This window comes from Bufo bufo, chromosome 5 (genome assembly GCF_905171765.1).
Source record: "Bufo bufo chromosome 5, aBufBuf1.1, whole genome shotgun sequence".
NCBI classification, from domain to species: Eukaryota; Metazoa; Chordata; class Amphibia; order Anura; family Bufonidae; genus Bufo; species Bufo bufo.
The window spans coordinates 212,027,110-212,050,388 of NC_053393.1; the positions used below are offsets into that span (position 1 = coordinate 212,027,110).

The 23,279-nt window shown below is 44.0% G+C and overlaps 1 protein-coding gene across 2 annotated transcripts in view; it reads right to left on the reverse strand.

Moving 5' to 3' along the window:
• Positions 1 to 22,681, reverse strand: part of TPK1 (thiamin pyrophosphokinase 1) — a 781,125-nt gene extending 758,444 nt beyond the window's left edge. For both annotated transcript variants that reach the window (XM_040432721.1, XM_040432717.1), the window contains exon 1: positions 22,610 to 22,681. The gene's annotated coding sequence lies outside the window, so the exon portion shown is untranslated. The remainder of the gene's footprint in view (positions 1 to 22,609) is intronic.
• Positions 22,682 to 23,279: the final 598 nt, after the last annotated feature.

Here is a 23,279-nt window from a genome sequence, read left to right on the forward strand (position 1 = left end):
TTCGGTTATCATGGATTATCCCATGAAAAATATTACTACACAATGAATACTCGTGCAAAAAGGGAAACAATTTTTTGAACTTTAGACTTTCAGGACCCATATCTCACCATCCACTGCAGCTTTGAATGTGAGACTACTATCATTTTATAGACAATCATCTTGGCCATCTCATACATAAATTGCACTTGCAACTATTCAGCATATGATTAGGTATGCAGATTCTTGTCATATAACTACATTGTTACTGTTTTGCTCCTTAAATTCTAAATTTTGATTTCAACACGGCCTGAATTCTCCTGGGCATGCTCTCAATCAGATTAAAGCATTTCTCGACCGAAATCTGTTCCCAGGTCTCTTCTACACGTTCCCAATGTTCGTGCATACTGGTCCACTCACTTGAGTACAAATACAACTTTTTATATAACTCTACCCACAAGTGTTCGATTGGGTTGAGGTCTGGGGACTGTGGGGGCCAATCTTGCACCTCTACTTCATTGTCATTGAACCATTTCAATCTCGACAAATGCTTCAGGTCATTGTCCTGATGTAACACTGTCGTCCTTTTCATACCCACAGTACTCGAGTGTACAAAGTAACTCGTCTTGTAGGATACTCACATATAGATCAGCATTGAGACCATAATCAATCCTGATCAAGTATCTAACACTTTTCGCTGTGAAACAACCCCATATCATCAGGCTTCCTTCACCGAACTTGTTAGTTCCTTCAATTTCTCAATCTGTTAGCCCCCTTTTCCCTCGTTTCTTCCAGACCCATTTGCACCCATCAGAGCCCAGTCTATTGACTTTCGTCTCATCGTTCCAAGTCACCCATTTCCAATCTTCTACTGTCCAATGTTCATACTTTTTAGTAAACTCGATCAGACGCTTCTTATGACAACATTGAAGTTGAGGCTTCACCTTTTTTTGGGCGACCATTCCAGACTTGTGTAATGGGCGTCGCACGGTGCTTGCATGGATGTCTGTGATCTTACTATTACGAGGCATGAGACCCACTCCACTGCCGTGTTTGTTATGCCAGAACTGATAGACCTTGTGATGAGCCAACTTGTTGACTCTGATATTTTGCCTGGATGTCCACCTCTTCAGTTTGGAATGGATGGACGAAGTTCATTTTTTATATTCTTCCAACTGTTATGGAACTCACATGATGCAGTTTGGCAATATTATTGGCCGAGATACCACTATCGATGAGCTGGATGATGCCGTTTCCCTTTTCTTGGGAAATCTTCTTCATGGCTGCTCCTGGATTCAAACCAGTGACCTTTCGCTTGAAAATCAACCTAATAACACACTGAGCTATCAGGGAACATGAGAACAGTTTGTAATTTGTAGTATACAAGAAGAAAATGTTTGGTCTACCACCAGGAGCAAAATAGTAACAATGCAGTAACATGAGAAGAAGCTGCATAACTAATCATATGCTAAATAGTTGTAAGTCCAATTTATGTAAGAGATAGCCAAGGTGATTGTCTATAAAATTATGGCAGTCTCATGTTCAAAGCTATATGGATGGTGAGATATGGAGCCTGAAAGTCAAAAGTTCAAAACATTGTTATCCTTTTGATCATCAATGGTAAGGGCATTTCAAGCGAAGTATTATTGCAATAAACATGCCATAAAAATATTGTTAGGTTTTTGTACACTACATTTTCCTCCCTGGTAGCATTTCCTGCTGTTTTTCTTGGTTCACCTACTTCTGCATTCATGTAGCTTCACTGCTCCCTTCCTCCTCTCAGTGCAAGAATGGTGATCTCATAGAGAAGCAGGTGAAGCAGCCCAGACAGCCTTCTTTCTATCATTTATTCCTACTTCTAAATTCCTAGAAATATATAGCTGTGTCTCTGTCTGTGGAGGAGGATTTCATTAGTGGAATCGCTATTCTCTATGCAGGGAAGGAAGGAGTTCAGAGCTGACTGCAATGCACTCCTGGGAGATATAGGTGCATGGCTGTCAGATGGGATAAGCTGCTGCTAAAGTATGCTGCTAAAGTTTCTGATCATTTGAATTTCATTTTGTATCTGTTCATTTAAATTTAATTTTAGGACCCGTGAATGCATGTGCAAGGGAGTAAGGCTTTGTCTACAGCCTACAGTCTACAAAACAGCTGCACACCCACAGAAAAGAGATGAGCTCTCCAGGTATGTGAGCAAGAAAAAGGATAAAATTCACGCATTTTTTTGCATTGGCATAGTTACTCCCCTTTAAAAAACCCTTTGAGGCAGATGCCCAGCTATGCCAGAGATATAGTAACAAATGCTTATGAGGAGAAAGCATTTTGTGTGGTATTCAGCAGGTATACATGAACAGCGACTGTATACTGACTACCTACAGCATAACAGCCAGAAGAAGAAGCTGCACAAATAATTCAGTGACAAAGAACAAGGTGCTCTGTATATTATAGTCTTGCTCTGTCTGGGCTATGCTCTCTTGCATTTTATACTTTTTATTTTTTATCCATTTTTATTCATAAAATATATACTGCCCTGTTCCCCAGGGCTTCTATAATGTGCACTTTCACATACTTTACAACATAGTTATGTTTTTTTATTTTTTAGGCATGGACTACACAGCGACTTTAGTTGCTAAGTTACATGAAGTTGTAGAGCTATTTTAGGATGCAATTTCGCTGTGAGTTGTGTTTGATTTAGGATTTGTAACACCCATAAAAATAATTTAAATTTACAATATTCGTTACGCTGGAAAAATTGCTTGGATTTTTGTGCTGAAAAGCCCAACAGGTTTGATTTTTTTTGTAGCTATTGTGTCACGGCCACATCACGTGTATTAACATGGCCACGTTCAGAACCGATTGCATTGTCACAGTGCAACCCTACGATCTTGGTGTGCCACATCCAAGGTCGTTGTGTAGCCCTGTCCTTATTTTTTCCCTTGCAGAATGCTTATTACTTAGGATCCTTCTGAAACAGATCTGCCATTGCTGTCATCAACGGAGTGCCATGATGCCTTTGAGAACAGAGCGCAAGTTCTGCAAAATAGGAGGTATCCTTTGTATGTGATACAAAGGCTCCTGTGTAACTTTGGCTCCGTTTTTAAGAAGTTACTTTGTTAGAAAAGGTTGCACAATATGTGATAAAAAGGCATAGGTTTGGCACGCATTTCAGATCTTCAGTTGATTGGTGTTGTCACTTACTTTACTACTGGATTTCCAGCTACAGTGCTGCATGCCACTGGGGATCAAAACCTGGCTCTGTTATTATCTCCTTGGATATCAGGGGAAATCATCAATCTCAGTCATCCTGTGTGAATATGGTTCTGCTTTTTTTTTTTCAGCAATGCCATGGTGACTGACATTTCAATTACAAACTATTTTTGCAAATAATAACCAACTGTTTTATATGTCCATCAGACTAATAAAATATACAACTGATGTAGACAAGGTGGTGAAACATACTAGGGGCTATTATAAGGCCTTTCCATACTTGACTTCAGACAAGGTGTCTCACTCTATTGTGCATATACCATTCAATCCCAACTATTCAAATAGGCCAAAAATGGAAGTATCCCAGCTGCTGTTTAACAAGCCAGTAACTAAACAGATTCACTCTATGACCCTGATTTATCATGCTTTCACTCCAGAATTCGGACTTTTTGGACTTGTGTGGAGGACATGGATGGTCTCCCACTCTCTATAACAGACTGCATTAACTTTTGTGTGGACGACACAGTACCCACAAAAATGGTGAGGTGCTTCTCTAATAAACAAACCCTCCTAAACCAGTGGACATTGAGGTAGTCACTTATAAGTACCTGGGTGTACTCCTCAAAAATAATCTGGACTGGGCTAGGATGCACTATACAGAAAGAATCACAGCAGGCTTCACTTGCTTAAGCATCTGACAGCTTTTGGAGTGCAGAGGGCCTCTAAGAGAGTATATCTGGTTGTCTGCTCTGCTCTTCCGGTGGCCTGTGCTTACAGGCATACCTCTGCTTTTTCCTGTTTGGCAGGGCCTATCACTGAGCTCTGCCTTCTGCCAGCTCTCACTGCCCACAGGGTGTGCACACCTTAATCTTCTCCGTCCTTTGGCTGGCAATCATAGGATATTCAAGGCAGCTTCCCCTGTGGGAAGGTGCCTGAGCAATAGGTTCCAGCTGTCTAGTTTCCTGCTAAGGTGCACTACTTGTCTTGTTCGCTATCCCATTTACTGTCTCCTGCTTTGACCCTTCACTGTTTGCCCTGATCTTGGCTGACCTCCATACTGACCCTGAGCTGCCTACCCTGACCCTCTGACTGACTTTGGATTGCACATACTCTGCCTGCCCTGACTTTCGCTTCTCCTTCACTGTTTTTTTCAAACCGGTGTCTCTTGACCCCCACGGGTCAGCCATCTACTAAACAAAGACTTCTCCAAGAGGTAACAGCCTGGTGGCCCCTGTGTAGGGGCTAAAGGGTGAGACTAGGTGGTTCACTTAGATAATGTCCTTAGGAGTAGCCTGCACTCATATCTGTTCAGCAGGCACAGTGGATCTGCGTCTACTTTGTAACAGACCTATGGTTTAAATCAAGTTTTTATGTTAAACATTTTTCTAAAATTTCATTAGATTTAAAATAAATATCACAATGACCATTAACCCTAAAATATGTCAAGACTTCCTGTTTTCTGAGAGCAGGTACATGCGCCACAGACATAATAAACAGGAGCTGACCTGACTGACTTCTATGGGAGATATTCCTAGATGTACTATGTGATCTGTGCAAAGTACAAGAAGAAGTAGATACGCTCCGATTGTGAATGGTGGATTCCGTGTTATCTATACAGAGGTGTTGATAAGGAGATGGCTACTTAAAAGTTACCTGGACAGAACAGGAAGTATAGAAATATTTTAGGCTTAGTGATCAGTGCAAAAACAACATGAAATTATGTTTTTTTTTAAATATATATTGTAGCGGGATTAGCTCATGGGACCGCGGTCTCCTGGGATAGACGGGTGCTATAGGCACATAAAACACAGTCCAGTCCAGTCCTCAGCCAGTTTTATTGACTTTTGCAGGAAAAATAATTAAAGAAAACAGTTCAAAGCAAATGAAATACCTGGCCGTCTGGCCACTACTTCTAGACAGGCAGTAGTCCCTAACTACATGAAACTGAGCCTTGTGCCCAGCTCCATCAACAAAACACACTGTTGTTTTCCACTCACCCAGCAGGGTTCTTCCCAGGAGCAGAGAGACCAGCTAGTGAGCTGTTTGCCCTTTTATAGCACACTCAGGTTCCAAGGTGATTAGCCACAGTTACCCTGAATACCTGGAGTGGCTAATTGGAGCAGGGACCCACCCAACTCTCCCTGCTCCAAGCAGCCAGGCCCTTCTAACCAGGTTTTAACAAAACCCTTGCAAAGAGAAAACCTAGTTTTCCTTGCTGTCAATTCCCTGGCTGCTTTTTTTAGAACGTATAGGACAGGAACCTAGGTGAAATGTAGACTCCTTCTACCACTTTCCCCCTGGTCCTGTTACAATATATTTATTTTATATATCAATAGTGGCGTGTTCGAATAGCAAAGTGGCTCCCCTGTTGACTGAGATGGATAGGTGCACTTATCAATGTGATTCACCCAGTCACATTTGTTTGTAAATATGGTAAAAAGATAATGATGATAAGCACTCAACGTCCGGAATCACATCCAATATATAGTATTTATTCTATATAAAAATAAAAAAAAATAGAAGTTACTAATAATTAAAAGCAGTAAGTGGTGAAGATAAAAATAGATAAAAATTAAAAAATCCAATGAATAGCTCTAAATCTTAGTAGTAGGGGATCTTCAAATGAGATATCGCCACACTTGCGGCGTGTGTGATTGCAACACATGTCGCAAATAACCGGTGTGACGAGAGTCCTACCAGAGAAGCCTGTCACTCCAAGATACTGTATATGTCTTCATTCGGTGTACCCAAAAATATTATTGCACATTATACATAAGGGCTGTTTCACACGAGCGGATGCCGTGCGTGACATCCGCTCCGTGAATGACAGCCAAGACCCGATGCAGACTGCAGAGGCACGGAGCATTAACATGACTGATAATGCTCCGTGCCTCTCTGTGATCTCTTTACTACGAAATCACGGTGACAACTTTATCTCACTGTGATTTCGTAGTAAAGAGATCACAGAGAGGCACGGAGCATTATCAATCATGTTAATGCTCCGTGCCTCTGCAGTCTGCATCGGGTCTTGGCTGTCATTCACGGAGCGGATGTCACGCACAGCATCCGCTCGTGTGAAACAGCCCTAACTGAAAAGTCGCTAGTATCACAAGTTCTAATGCTGTTAGTTATCTATTATACCAGTCACATTGAGACGCTGCATAGACTAAAAGATGTTGAATACTGTTTAAATTAGAAAATTGTTGAATACTTATGTATCGTTCTTGTTTATATTTCAATTGAGTGGTGTCCTGCACCCCAGAGTAGGGCCAGTCTCTCATAAAGTGGAATTGTTGTTATTCACAGTTCCTTCAGGTTATGAAGTTACTTTACAACTTAAGTAGCCTGACCAAGTGCCGTTCAAATTTATCAATGATGGTTTGATCTGTTTGTCCGCACAGTTGCACGCTATGGTCTTAGTTACTCACCAACTATTACTAAAAATAAAAAAAATAAAACAATAGGTCATTTTCTTATGAGACATTCCATTTTTGGTATTCGTCTGAGATTAGAAAAAAAATTATAGAAACACTGCCATTGTCCATATACTGTGTCTGGTATTGCAGCTCAGCTCCACCTAGGGTATATTCACATGCAGAACATTTGGTGCAGAAACTGAACTTTACTGCAACTGAAAATCAGTTCATCTGAAAGAGGCTTGAAGAAATGCCACGAAAAAAACTGCATTTAAAGGGCTTCTGTCAGCCCACTAAACATTTTTTTTTGGTTACTTATAATCCCTACACTGCGATTTATGCATACATACTGTAATTAATCATTTTCGTTCAGCAGATTCTGTTAAAAACGTACTTTTAAAATATGCAAGTTACCTTGCTACCAGCAAGTAGGGCGGCTACTTGCTGGTAGCAGCCGCATCCTCCTACCCTAAAGACGCCCCCTTCGCATGCTGATTGACAGGGCCAGCGGACGGGATCTTTCTCTGCTGGCCCTGTCTGCATTCAAAATCTGGCGCCTGCGCCGTACCTGTCTTCAGTCGGCGCAGGCGCACTGAGAGGAGGACGCTCGCTCGGTCGCTCCTTCCTCAATGCGCCTGCGCCATGTGTAGATGTGACGTCATCGGCGCAGGCGCATTGAGGATGGAGCGACCGAGCGAGCGTCCTCCTCTCAGTGCGCCTGCGCCGACACAGGTACGGCACAGGCGCCAGATTTTAAATGCAGACAGGGCCAGCAGAGAAAGATCCCGTCCACTGGCCCTGTCAATCAACATGCGGAGGGGGCGTGTTTATGAGAGGAGGATGCGGCTGCTACCAGCAAGTAGCTGCCCTACTTCCTGGTAGCAATGTAATTTGCATATTTTAAAAGTAAGGTTTTAACAGAATCTGCTGAACGAAAATGATTAATTACAGTATGTATGCATAAATCGCATTATAGGCATTATAAGTAACAAAAAAAAATAAAAAATGTTTAGTGGGGTGACAGAAGCCCTTTAAATAAACAAATTTTCAGTCGCTGAAAGTTCTGCTGCAAATTTGCTGTGTGTAAATATACCCTTAGGATTTGTTCCCATAGCATCAGGCATTCCGCAGACAGATCCATCATATGATGGACACCAACGCCTTCCGACACATCACTCTATAATAGGGCCTGTTGGGTTTCTGTCCTGGTGTCTGTCATTTTATCAGACAAAATAGCAGAGCATGCTGCATTCTTTTTCCAGCATTTTTGACAGACTCTTGAGACTGAGGTCCCTAACGGAGATTCCAACACACAAGTTAACAAAACCTTACGTGAATGAAGATACAGCTTGGTGACAAAGTGATGATCTTTCTTTACATGCTGATGACGACATCAGAAAGAAGGAACCCTACATTTTAAAGTTCATGGTGCTGTAACACCCAGACAATCTGAACCTATCCAGCATGCAGAGCCTGCCACAGTGTCTAGGTGCGTCAAAACAGCAGGCAACCGGGAGACTAATGTCTGCGACTGGCGGTAATGCCGATCGCAGACATTTAACCTTTAAGATGCCCTAGTCAAAAGTGATCCCGGCATTTGAGGGAGCAAAAACCTGGAAGGGCGTGCCTCCCGGTGTGCTCCGGCTCCCCCTTCCCCCCCGTAATTGGAGTTTATGAGAGAAGCAATCTAATTATAAAAAAGTGTAAAACAATAAATGTTTTTAACAATTAAAAAATAAAAAAAACATAAAAAGTACCTACATAGAGCCAAATGAGGGGGAACAACCACTGGTTATTATTTGTGGCCTGCTCATAACACGTGGGTGCATGTTGCTCGCTACACCTATTGTAGTTAAATAAGCCCCCATGTATTCAGTGATCAAGTTGAAGAATTTTCTGGGTATGGGATTTTTAAAATTACATGGAGATATTATAATAACAAAATAAGGTTAGTTAACCTCTTAATGACCACCCACTGTCTTTTGATGACAGGCAGTGCAGGGCCTCAATCTGCCGTGACATCTTTTGACATCACTTGAGTGGAGGGGAGTTGTCGGCATCAGGAGCCCTCCCATGCCAAGAACTGGCTGTTACTAACAGCTATGGTTCTTAGTGCAGTCTCAAGCTTCACTGGTGGGATCTGAGGAAGCTCTGTTTCCAGCTCTTAACCCTCCGACTGCTGTAGTCCATATTAGTGATGAGCGGCAGGGGTAATATTCGAATTCGTGATATTTTTGCGAATATTTGGGCGAATATTCGTCATAAATTCGCAATTATTTTCTTGAATGCGAAAATCGGCAATGTAATATTAGCGTAATGCATGCCCAATACAGGCGTGGGTCACTCTTGCTACATTTTTCAAGCTGCTAGACGTTTCCTGAGACTGGAGAAAATGGTTGGCATGGCAGAATATTACAATAGCTTTATATGCAGATGTGCTCCAATATATTCGCGATTGCGCAAATCGGCAATTAATGATGGACATATTTTTGCGCAATACGTGCAATTTCACATTTTAGAAGGTCTGATTACATATTAGTGCACTAAGTATTGTTGTGAACTTGTGACATCACAGCACTATGTCTGTAGCATGTACAGTACAGACCAAAAGTTTGGACACACCTTCTCATTCAAAGAGTTTTCTTTATTTTCATGACTATGAAGGCATCAAAACTATGAATTAATACATGTGGAATTATATACATAACAAACAAGTGTGAAACAACTGAAAATATGTCATATTCTAGGTTCTTCAAAGTAGCCACCTTTTGCTTTGATTACTGCTTTGCACACTCTTGGCATTCTCTTGATGAGCTTCAAGAGGTAGTCCCCTGAAATGGTCTTCCAACAGTCTTGAAGGAGTTCCCAGAGATGCTTAGCACTTGTTGGCCCTTTTGCCTTCACTCTGCGGTCCAGCTCACCCCAAACCATCTCGATTGGGTTCAGGTCCGGTGACTGTGGAGGCCAGGTCATCTGGCGCAGCACTCCATCACTCTCCTTCATGGTCACATAGCCCTTACTTTCAAAGTTTTCCCAATTTTTTTGGCTGACTGACTGACCTTCATTTCTTAAAGTAATGATGGCCACTCGTTTTTCTTTACTTAGTTGCTTTTTTCTTGCCATAATACAAATTCTAACAGTCTATTCAGTAGGACTATCAGCTGTGTATCCACCTGACTTCTCCTCAACGCAACTGATGGTCCCAACCCCATTTATAAGGCAAGAAATCCCACTTATTAAACCTGACAGGGCACACCTGTGAAGTGAAAACCATTTCAGGGGACTACCTCTTGAAGCTCATCAAGAGAATGCCAAGAGTGTGCAAAGCAGTAATCAAAGCAAAAGGTGGCTACTTTGAAAAACCTAGAATATGACATATTTTCAGTAGTTTCACACTTGTTTGTTATGTATATAATTCCACATGTGTTAATTCATAGTTTTGATGCCTTCAGTGTGAATCTACAATTTTCATAGTCATGAAAATAAAGAAAACTCTTTGAATGAGAAGGTGTGTCCAAACTTTTGGTCTGTACTGTATGTATGGACAGCAGAACCGATCAGCTACACTATATCACTATCTAACCTACACTGACTATCTCCCACTAACTATCTGTATTATATATAAGCTAACTATCTAATGTAATGAGTTTGACACAGAAAAGCACAGAGTACAGCAATGACACTGCTGTCTCTCTCATAAATGCAAAAAAATTCTGAAAATGGCTGCTGGGGAGGTTCTTATATAGTAAGGGGTAGGCAACTTTCTTATTGGTTGCTAGGGAAGTTGCTAAGCTCAGACAAAGACAATGCAGCCTTCTCATTGGCTCACAAGCAAGAAGCAGGGAGGGATCATGGGTTTAGTTGAAAAAAAATCTATAATATTCGCGACTTCTCGAAGTGGCGATATTCACGATTAAAATTCGCAATACGAATATTCGCGCCCAACACTAGTCCATATCACGCCATGATCATAGAGAACTCCTCCTTATGAGCAGAGACTATGAGAGCCATCTACAGTCAGCCCCGAGGACCTACAAAAGGACCGCAGGGCTGTCAGTTCAGTATGCCAACTCTTAGCACACAATAGTGTTGCCCTAATAGCAGGCTGTGTCAAAGTGACACAGTATGATGTATTAACATACAGGAATATTATAGTATGTTATAAATTTAGAATAAAGTCTTAAAGGGGTTGTGTCACTTCAGCAAATAGCATTCATCATGTAGAGAAAGTTAGCACAAGGCACTTACAGTACTAATGTATTGTGATTGTCCATATTGCCTCCTTTGCTGGCTGGATTCATTTATCCATCACATTATACATTGCTTTTTTTCCAGGGGTTACTACCACCCTGCAATCCATCAGTGGTGGTCGTGCTTGCACACTATAGGAAAAGGCTCCGGCCTGTCTGGTGACCGAGACCACAGGAGTGTGTATAGGCCCCCGCTTTTTCTTATAGTATGCAAGCATGACCACTGCGGCTGGATTGCAGGGTGGTCGTAACCTTTGGAAATGAACAGTGCATAATGTGATCGTAAAATGAATCCAGCCAGCAAAGGAGGCAATATGGACAATTACAGTACATTAGTAAGTGCCTTGTATTAACTTTCTCTACATGATAAATGCCTTTTGCTGAAGAGAGAAAACTCATAATGGTATTTTTTTTTTTTTTACAAATTATGTAATATTTAAATAAATAAAAAACACAAAAAAACAGAAAACAAAAAACATAATTTTTTTTAATACACAATATATTTTACTGTGCACATATTAATTAAAAATAAAAATAAAATTACACATATTAGCTATCCACACACTCATAATAACCTGGAGAATTCATTTTAGTGTGAAACATAAAGAGCATAAAAAATATTCCAAAAATAGTTTTTATATTTAATCCCAAGCAAAGAAAAAAAAAAAAATTGCACAAACAATGCAAAAAAAATTATTAAATTTCTCTTGCATAAAGCAAAACAGCCATGTTAATGAAAAAATGAAAAAGTTATTGCTGCTGAAATGGAAATGCAGGGAGGTAAAAACAAATAGCTTTTGAGGATCACCTTTTTAGACCTGGTCAATAAGGGATCAAAAATATAAGTATTCAATATTTGCCTTATGTAAGCAATAAAGCATTCAGTTTGATTTTCCAAGCACATCATGATATACCATAGCACTCGAGCACTAACACAAAATGGCAGACATGTATGTCATCTGCTGTATATTCTTGTCACAGAATTTCTTACCTATACATCAAGCGGGCACAGGAACCATGCCAGAGTGTGATCAACATCTCTGTATTAGGATTTGTTGAAAACCTGTGTTGCTGGAGTGGGGTAAGAAGGGTGGGCCCCCACTCCATCTGGACAGTCTAGGTCTTGGGCTGTCCATATTAATTAGTCCACAGGTGTGCTGGCCTTAGCTAAGTCACACCTCACTCTCAGCCTGAGAACAGGTCATCTGCATGGAGCCTGTGAGAGCACTTCAAGTCGTCCGGATTTCGCAGTTATGCTCAGTGCGTGGTATTTAGCCCCTTGATCTAATTATAAGTCAAAATACACCTGCTGGGGTCCAGACGCCAGTAACGGAGCGACGACTTCAGCCCATTGCTCTCGGGGTAGCTTCTCTCTCACAGCTACCTTCTCAAAGATCGCCAAATAGGTTGCGACGTCGTCTGTGGGGGTCATCTTGGGGATCGCTGCACGGAGCGCTTTCCGGGCATCGTGGACACTCTGGGATGCTCCTGCTCCTTGTAAAGCCATCACATGTTGTAACAGCAGCTGGTTTGTTTCCTGCTGCTGCTTATTGGCCTCCCGCTGTTGCAGGTTAGCTTCCACGAGGGCCTTCACGACAGCTTCCATTTTGTCAAGGGACACGGGTTGTAATCTCGCTGGTTTGATGTAGGAAATACAACCGCACGCGGAAAAACAAAAATATTTCGGCCTTCACACCAGCCTCACTGCACTGCACACATCCTCCACCAATTGTGGGGATTCGCCAGGTGTCCAAGGCATATCACAAGCTCGTATTGGAGCTTGCCCACCAGCATATTCTTGGGGGTCACTTGGGAAGGCAGAAAACGCAGGACTGAATACTACAGCGATTTTACTGGCCCAGTGTGTTCAGAGGGGTAGAAGAGTTTTGTAAATCTTGTCCAACCTGACAGATAAATAGCCCTCAGCCACATTTACGGAGTCCCCTGGTACCTCTCCAGATTATCGAGGTCCCGTTCAAGCGAATCACTATGGATCTCATAGGCCCAGTACCGAAGTCCGCTAGAGGGCACCAGCACATCTTGGTCGTCCTCTACTACGCCACTCGGTACTAGGAGGGGGTGTCACTGCGACATACAGTATATCAGCCAAACTCATACCGATGTAGTAGAGTTAACACTCATGCTTTCTGAGATTTCTGAGATGTGTTATCTAATCTAAGCAAACACCTTCAATTGCTTTTTAATGGCTTTTGGTTCAAGATAACACAATGATTTAAGAAATTTGAGTTAAGAGTTTGAGTGCTAACCCTGCTACATCTGTAGCTAAGGAGTTAATGGAGATGTTGTCCTGAGTGGGACTACTGAAAGAGGTTCTGACCGACCAAGGGACCCCTTTTATGTCCAAGGTCATAAGGGAACTCTGTAAGTTGCTCCACATAAAACAGCTACGGACGTCTGTGTATCATCCGCAAACGGATGGCCTGGTAGAAAGATTTAATCAAACATTAAAAAACTTGTTAAAAAGAGTGGTGTCTAAGGATGGGAGGGACCGGGACCTTCTTCTGCCCTATCTCATGTTCGCAGCGCGAGAGGTGCCCCAGGACTCTACTGGGTTCTCGCCCTCCAAACTGCTATATAGCAGACACCCTCGCGGTCTGTTGGGCAAAGCCAAAGAAGCATGGGAACAACAACCCACACCACACAAAAGTGTTATTGAGTACGTCACCCAGATGCAAGGGCGGATGGAGACAGTGTTGCCTCTGGTCAGGGAGCATTTGGAGGCAGCTCAGCGAGCCCAGAGTAGGGTCTATAATCGCCAGGCTCGAGTCTGGAACTTTAAACCAGGTGATCGGGTTTTGGTTCTGGTACCAACCATAGACAGTATGTTCCTAGCTAGGTGGCTGGGGCCCTACAAGGTACTCGAGAAAGTTGGAGAGGTAAATTTCAAGGTACACCAGCCGGGGAGGCGAAAGCCAGAGCAGGTGTACAATGTGAATTTACTAAAACGATGGAAAAATAGGGAGTCCTCTACTGAAGACAGCCCACGACCAGGTTTTCTAGGAGAAGAGGTTCAGGCCCCTCAGTCTGATGCAAGTGAATCAGTTCCCACAGTAAAAATTGCTGACAGCCTCTCCTCTAAACAGGCTCAGGAATCCAGGGAGTTCATTAGTTGGAACACGGATGTGTTCTCGGACCTCCCTGGACGCACTTCCATAATCCAGCATGACATTCTCACGGAGCCTCAGGCAAAAGTCCGGTTAAAACCATACCGGTTACCGAAGCTCAGCGACAAGCCATTTAGGAGGAAGTGCAGCTAATGCTGCAACTAGACGTCATTAAGGAGTCAAAAAGTGAATGGGCCAGTCCGATAGTCCTAATACCCAAGCCGGAGGGGATGTTACGGTTCTGTAACGATTTTCGCAAACTAAACGAAATCTCCACGTTTGATGCGAATCCCATGCCCCAGGTTTTTCTGTCTTGGACCTCACGAAGGGCTACTGGCAGGTGCCCTTAACAAGGCTGCCAAAGAGAAAACTGCCTTTGCCACCCTTGAGGGGCTGTATCAGTATAAAGTGTTAACCTTTGGTCTGCATGGTGCCCCCGCCACGTTCCAACGACTCATGGACATTGTACTTTGTCCACATCGTCGGTACGCATCGGCTTACCTGGACGATATCGTCATCCACAGTACCGACTGGGAAAGTCATCTACCCAAAGTGCAGGCTGTAGTGGACTCCCTTAAGAAGGCTGGACTGACCGCTAACCCAAAGAAATACGCAATAGGTTTAGAGGAGACTAAGTACCTGGGGTACGTCATTGGACGTGGAGTTATCAGACCCCATGTGAATAAAATAGAGGCAATTCGGAATTGGCTCCGACCTGTCACCACTAGACAAGTAAAGTCGTTCCTGGAAATAGTGGGCTATTATATGAGGTTTGTTCCCCATTTTGCCACTTTAGCGGCTCCATTGACAGGGCTCTTGAAGGGACGGAAGTCCGTTATGGTCTGCTGGAATGACCAGGCAAAAAAAGCCTTTTGAAGTCGGTCCTGTGCGGATCACCGGTTTTGGTGACGCCCAACTTCAAGAGGGAGTTTATAGTACAGACCGATGCCTCCGAAGTAGGCCTCGGTGCTCTACTGTCTCAGGAAATCAACGGGGAGGAACATCCCGTTGTTTTCCTGACCCGCAAACTCACCCCAGCCGAGACTAGGTACAGTATAGTGGAGAGAAAGTGCCTGGCCATCAAATGGGCACTCGAGTATCTCCGCTATTATCTGTTGGGGAGAAAGTTCCGTCTGATGACCGACCACTCCCCTCTCAAGTGGATGAGCCAGGCCAAAGAGAGGAATGCTCGGGTCATCAGATGGTTCTTGTCATTACAGAACTTCAAGTTCTCAGTGGAACACAGGGAAGGCCGCTTGCAGGGAAATACGGATGCCCTGTCCTGGGTACACTGTCTGGCAAGTGTTCACCCCCTCAGGTTGAACAAAGGGGGGGAGGTATGTAGGAAAGCGCAAGGGTCCGTCGTTGATGGAAGGTATGTGTCAGCCTATAAAAAAAACAGCCGGCAGTGTCAGCTGGGTGTGATTACCTCTCTCTGACAGAGGAGCTCTGGCAATCGCTGGATTGGAATATGAGCAGTGTGCTAGGCTGGAGGCCTGAGTTTGGGAGGTCTGCTCTGTCCTGAGTAATGCCTATCGGGTGTGAACTAACACCTAGGATAACAGGTGACTGTGTCGCTGAATGAACTGTCTAGGTGTAAACGAACACCGAAACTGCAAATGGACTGTCGTACTGTTTTGTTGCCATAAGTGTGAACAAAACACTGAAATTTTTTGAATTACAAACTGGTCTTTGCCTCTATACTGCGTCCTCTTGTCCTGTCTACCAGAGCGAATCCCCACAAAAAAAATAAAATTATATTATATATATATATATATATATATATATATATATATTATAGGGCAAATCAGTGAAGGGAGGTGCCCAACACGAAAGCCATTTTGAAAGCTGTCGAACCAAGTCGATATTTTCATATAGGAAGAGGTGCATGTGACATATGCATCTGATGAAAATTTGAGGAAGAATCCAAATCTGTGACGTACTTTTATTCCTGCCAAAGCTATTAACAATTTTCTCTTTGTTACTGACACAGGAATGGCTGTGAAATTAACACACGAGGAGTGGACAAACATTGTGCAGTACCCAAGTCATTGCAGCCTATCCGCCATGACCAAGGGAGGACTGGGAACTTAAACTTTCCCTGGAAAAAAAACATAAAAGTGGGCATATGTTGTAGGCGGGTCCAAATGGGCAACATAAGTAGGCAGGGTCAGCAATACTATAGCGGAAAATACTGTACCAGCAGCACCATATTCCACAGTGCAGCACAATATACTGCCCCAAAAGCTGTCCCCCTGTGGTGGCCATCAATAGCTGCCATTTTTTGTCCCTCCTCCTCCAGTTGTCTCTGATTAAGATATGGAACAGGGGGCTTAGTAGGTGAGATGCAAGACACAGCAGCTGAATTCAGGAGGGCATGTGCAGTCTCTGGCCAGGTACATGAGTACCTGATTCTCACAGCATTAGGTGCTGCATTAGGTAACACTTGGGCACCCCCTGGGCATTAGCCCACTGGGAGATTTCCCTGTAAGGTCTATGGCCAGTCCGCCCCTGGTCATGGCACAGCTGGCAAATGGCTTTGCAAATTTCACCAAACAGATTCTGTGTTGGACTGGCCAAATATGGGTCCCGTTGAAATTGCTGTGATGCCCATTCTGCAAACATAGCAGTTGGGATCATCCTGAGATGATGAATCAACTGGATCTTGTACAGGTGCCATTTTTGTATAGGCAGTATCCACCCAATGGTGGTTTGACTCACTACGTTCTCCTGTGACAGACACTGGGCACTACAATATGGGCTCTTTCTGAAAGACGCCATAATAGCCATTGTTGTTACTTCATCTGTGGCAGTTTTGTTATGTCCACTGTCTGGCCAAGTTTGCCTTGGCAGATAGGTGGTTGGTTAGGGTACCGAGCATTGAAATCCACTGCAATGACTTGGGTACTGCAATCCCTGGAGATAAGTGTAATCTCTGTCCTCTCCTCTTGTGTTAATCTCACACCCATACGTGTGTCTATAACAAACAGAAAATTGGTAATACCTTTGGCAGGAAAGTATGTCACATTTAATCACAGATTTAGATTCCTCATCAGATCGGATACATGTCTCAAATGGACCCCTTGTCACGGATGGTGTACAGGAAACAAGATGATACAAATACAAACGATGACTCACTGGATCCACAACTAAGGAACAAAAAGGGAGACCCCTGCAATCGACCTGCCGCTCTCCCTTATTGCTCAGCCTATGCGACCACTCCAAAGGTGAATGGGCGCATATCCACGTACCTCGGCTATCTTAACCTGAAGGCCCTACAATAGTGAGGGGACACGACCACCGGCTCCCTACACAGACACGGAGGGAGTCAGGGTCACCTGGATCCAGACAACAGAAAATCATAAATACTTAAACAGAACTTATCTGCAGACGACTGTGGACTGGGAACTGGTAGCTGGGAGCTGAGGACAGCATGCACACACATTCCAGGAAGTTGTATCAGCCGCACCCTACTACCTTATGGGGAAGAATTTAAAGGGAGGTAATGAGTCTGACTGCATGACAGCTGAGATAGCCTAACGAGGTGAGGAACAGAAACCAAAACAAAGAAACTCAAGGGGGAGGATCTGAACGGCTCCTGTCAGAGCTTCTCAGCTGTCTGGTTGTGACACCCCTTCCCATTTGGTTCAGCCTTCAAAATGGCCATTACATTTGACACCACCCCTCACAGATTTGCCCCCTTCCCTTTAGCAACAGGCCACACACAGGATGACGTTCCCAACCACTATTTTCTATTAATTCAGGTGTCTCAATACTTTTGGACCACTTCAGACAGCGCTGGAACCAGAGGAGGTGAGTAACCACTGGACACCAGACACTTGACCAATTCCCTTAACCCTTTCACTAAGAACTAAAAAAGATAGTATTACACATAGTGGAAGTTTTTGCTGAGGGCAAGCCCCCAAAATTTGCAGTAAAATATGAATGTTCTGCATTGGCTTTTTTGTCAGTTTTCACCAAATGTGACCATAGCTTTTACCATTTGCTTTGCATGGTATAAAATCAATGGCCAGATCTTAAAGGGGTTGTCTCATCTCAGACTTTGATGGCGTATCGCTAGGATAGAGACAGATAAGTGCAGGTCCCGCCTCTCCAGAATGGAACCCCCCTCCAAAGTGAAGGAGAGCGCACCACACAAGCACGGCCACCACCCCTCCATGCTCTTCAATGGGAGTTCAAAAAATAGCTTAGCTCTGGTTCGGCTACTTCTGGCAGTCCACTAGAAGTGACCGAAGAGGTGGCCATGCATCTGTACGGACTATGGGGGAAGGGCACCATTTAACTTTTCAACTCAGACAGCAGAAAGGCAAAGTGGCCCCCTGCAGGTAGTTGTAGTTTATCATAAGTAAAGGCGCACCGCTACAGGGTAACAGTCATTACATAGCATGTAATTGTTTTGTGGTAAACTAGTGCAAGTGAACTATTGTATCAAAGTGCTCATGTAAGAAATGCTAACACTAGCTGGGTATGGAGACTTTTTAGCAGTGCTCCATGGTATGAAGACTTTTTGGCAATGCTCCATGGGAAAAAAAAAATATATGCAAAGAGGTATCTCCGTGGGAAAGAGAACCATCTCTCTAGTGCCAACTTCTGGAAGTGGCTCCTACTTTTTAACAAGCCTTGGGGCATGATAAGAGATAATATCCAAATATTTATCTGTAGCTTCCAGAAGATGGCCTACTGAGATGGTTCTCTTTCCCATGTATATGCGTCTTTGCATTTTTTTTTCCTGTGGAGCATTGCCAATAAGTCTCCATACCATGGAGCACTGCTAAAGAATTTCCATACACAGCTGGTCTCTTTAAGGAGAGCCAGCACTCTGCCTAAGTTGAGTTCAAGGCATCGCACTCAGCCAGCCAGAATCCTACTTCATACTGATGAGGGGTAAGTACCCTGAAACAGTTGTAAATGAATGGATATTTGACTTCGCTATTTTCCCTTGTTATATTCCAAGACTTGTTAAAAAGTTGGACTTTCCCTTAGGCCTCATGCACACGACAGTATTTTTTCACGGTCCGCAAAACGGGGTTCCGTTGGTCCGTGATCCGTGACCGTTTTTTCGTCCGTGGGTCTTCCTTGATTTTTGGAGGATCCACAGACATGAAAAAAAAGTCGTTCTGGTGTCCGCCTGGCCGTGCGAAGCCAAACAGATCCGTCCTGACTTACAATGCAAGTCAATGGGGACGGATCCGTCTGACGTTGACACAATATGGTGCAATTGCAAACAGATCCGTCCCCCATTGACTTTCAATGTAAAGTCAGGAGTTAATATACCATAGGATCTGAGTTTTCTCCAATCCGATGGTATATTTTAACTTGAAGCGTCCCCATCACCATGGGAACGCCTCTATGTTAGAATATACCATCGGATTTGAGTTAGATGGTGAAACTCATATCCGACAGTATATTCTAACACAGAGGCGTTCCCATGGTGATGGGGACGCTTCAAGTTAGAATATCCTACGAACTGTGTACATGACTGCCCCCTGCTGCCTGGCAGCACCTGATCTCTTACAGGGGGCTGTGATCAGCACAATTAACCCCTCAGGTGCCGCACCTGAAGGGGTTAATTGTGCTGATCATAGCCCCCTGTAAGAGATCAGGGGCTGCCAGGCAGCAGGGGGCAGACCCCCCTCCCTCCCCAGTTTGAATATCATTGGTGGCCAGTGTGCGGCCCCCCCCGGCCCCCCCTCCCTCCCTCTATTGTATTATCATTGGTGGCCAGTGTGCGCCCCCCCGGCCCCCCCTCTATTGTTTTAATATCATTGGTGGCCAGTGTGCGGCCTCCCCTCTCCCCCCCTATCCCGATCATTGGTGGCAGCGGAGAGTTCCGATCGGTAACCATGGCAACCAGGACACTATTGTAGTCCTGGTTGCCATGGTTACTTAGCAATATTAGAAGCATCATACTTACCTGCTGCGCTGTCTGTGACCGGCCGGGAGCTCCTCCTACTGGTAAGTGACAGGTCTGTGCGGCGGTAAGTGACAGGTCTGTGCTTACCAGTAGGAGGAGCTCCCGGCCGGTCACAGACAGCGCAGCAGGTAAGTATGATGCTTCTAATATTGCTAAGTAACCATGGCAACCAGGACTACAGTAGTGTCCTGGTTGCCATGGTTACCGATCGGAGCCCCAGCAATTAAACTGGGACTCCAATCGGAACTCTCCGCTGCCACCAATGATCGGGGGGGGGGGGGGGAGAGGGGAGGCCGCACACTGGCCACCAATGATATTAAAACAATAGAGGGGGGGCCGGGGGGAGGGAGGCGCATACTGGCCACCAATGATATTAAAACAATAGAGGGGGGTCGGGGGGCGCACACTTGCCACCAATGATATTAAAACAATAGAGGGGGGGCCGGGGGGGCGCACACTGGCCACCAATGATAATACAATAGAGGGAGGGAGGGGGGGGCCGGGGGGGCCGCACACTGGACACCAATGAAATTAATACAATAGAGGGAGGGAGGGGGGCCACACTGGCCACCAATGAAATTAAAACTGGGGAGGGAGGGGGGTCTGCCCCCTCCTGCCTGGCAGCCCCTGATCTCTTATAGGGGGCTATGATATGCACAATTAACCCCTCAGGTGCAGCACCTGAGCGGATCACAGCCCCCTGTAAGAGATCGGGTGCTGCCAGGCAGCAGGGGGCAGTCATGTACACAGTTCGTAGTATATTCTAACTAGAAGCGTCCCCATCACTATGGGAACGCCTCTGTGTTAGAATATACTGTCGGTTCTGAGTTTTCACGAAGTAAAAACTCAGCTCTGAAAAAGCTTTTATGCAGACGGATCTTCGGATCCGTCTGTATGAAAGTAACCTACGGCCACGGATCACGGACGCGGATGCCAATCTTGTGTGCATCCGTGTTCTTTCACGGACCCATTGACTTGAATGGGTCCGTGAACTGTTGTCCGACAGGTCATATTTTTTGGACGGACAGGAAATACGGATCACGGATGCGGCTGCAAAACGGTGCATTTTCAGATTTTTCCACGGACCCATTGAAAGTCAATGGGTCCGCGAAAAAAAACGGAAAACGGCACAACGGCCACGGGTGTACACAACGGTCGTGTGCATGAGGCCTTATAGTGAGACACTTCCAGAAGGTGGCGCTAGTAAGATGGTTCTCTTTTCTTGGGAGGTATGTCTTTGCATATAAGGTCAACATAAAGGGAGAGATTTATAATTAGTTTGTGCCAGAAAAGTGGTGTTAAAAAGTCGCAAACTGAGAGTTTGTAACTTTTTCAATTCGACTTATTAAATAGTCACAAGTGGTGTTTTTTATGCTGCTCTCGACACTTTTCTGAAAAGAGACATGGCTAGCCGCCACGACAAATTTATCTTTATTTCCACCAGTTTTCTGCTGCAGTTGAAGCCAAAAATTTCTGTTTAGGCACACGGACCGCAGGAGGATGAGCCTAATTTATAATTAGACACGTGTCTTGTCATAAATAAGCCGCATCTATGGGGACATCAACACTGGTGCAGAAAGCGCTGGTCTTGATAAATCTCCCCCAAATAGTTAAAAACATACAGAAATAAATAAAATAAAAACGATAGATAGATATACACTACAATATATCTTTATACACACACATACACTATATTTATCTATCTAGAATATACACACTATGGGCCAGATTTATCATTAGCTCAAGTCAGAATGGAGTGAAAAAGTCACAAATTTTTGCGCAATCGCTTAAACTGCGCAAAAATGTGCGACTTTTATTGGCTCTGCACTATGCTCACCAGTTTTCTGAAAGTGGGCGTGTTTTCTTATGTAAATTAATCTCTAGACAGATTTACTATTGCGACAATTTTAAAAGTCGCAAAAAAAATTTGCAAAATCACTCCAGTGAGGACCATGCTTCTCTTATGCAACTTTTTAAAAGAACATGCGACTTTTTCGTAAAGACGTGCGACTTTTGTAAAGCCGCTTACTGACGGATAAACTGCTACCGTCAAACCACATTTATTACAGTCTTAAAGGACCATTAATAAATCTAACTTAGCTAAAACTGACTTTAGCCATATGTGAAAGTGGAGTGAGCTGTCAGAGGAATGATAAATCTGGCCCTATATATGTATATATACAGTGGTGTACATAGAGACATAAGGGCCCCATAGCAAGAGTCAGACCAGGCCCCCCACACAGGACAGAAAGGTTTCTGCCTAGACACTTTTTAAATTTTTCCACTGCCTCATTTGCTAAAATGTGTTCCTTCAGACGGTAAAGTCCTGACCAAGTTTTCCCCTCCAGTAGATGAGGAGATAATCCCAACTAAGACTGGGCCCCCTCTTGCCCTGGGCCCCATAGCAGTCGCATGGTCTGCCGCTATGGTAGTTACACCCCTGTGTATATATATATATATATATATACACACACACATAAATAAATACAGTCTATATACACACGCACATAGCATAATGACAAGTCTACGTCTGTCCCCCACTACATGGAGTGTATGCTTCTGCCCCAGATGTCCCACTACATATGCAGTATGGACTTACTAATGTGCACAGTCACGTGCATTAAACAGTCATAGTAAGCCATATATGTTATAAACGTACAATACCACAATACACGTCTATGTGATGCGGTGAGTGTGTACCTGCAGCCAGCATAACATGTGCAGCTCCAGCACAGCACCCTCCACTCTGTGTCACATTGCACTGACTTCCTGCTACCGTATTTCATCTACATTTGCTGCAAGACTGTATAACTTGTAATACAAGCGCATTCTGTCTGCAGAACTTACAGTAACCATAGTAACACATCCCAGCACTGCATCTGTTCACAGCAATTGTGTGTTACTATTTTAGCAATCATCATTATAAGTGTTAATATTATTTATATTCTATTTTTTTGTGTCAATAATAATAATTGTTATTGTGAACTTTTTGTTCTTATAGATGTAAGATTTTGAGGAGACCTCCCTAAAAAAAATGTGGAAATGTTTCAGTATTTTCTAACAGGGGTGGGGAACCTCCGGCCCACGGGCCGCATATGGCCCCTGGGATCAATTCATGTGGCCCCCTGCCAGAACATATAGTGAAAATGCTAATGACCACTTCCATTATGGAAGCGATCATTAGCATGCGGGAGGCTGTCCTCACTGCACTGGCTATCCTCATCTCCCCTGGTCTTCTTCCAGCCCCGCTCTGTGTCCTGACACATACAGCGTCCAGACATAGTGCACATAGATGCACACTGACTATGACCTGATGCTGTGTGCTGTCAGGTCACAGTAGAGCACGTTGGGAAAAAGACCACGGAGGGTA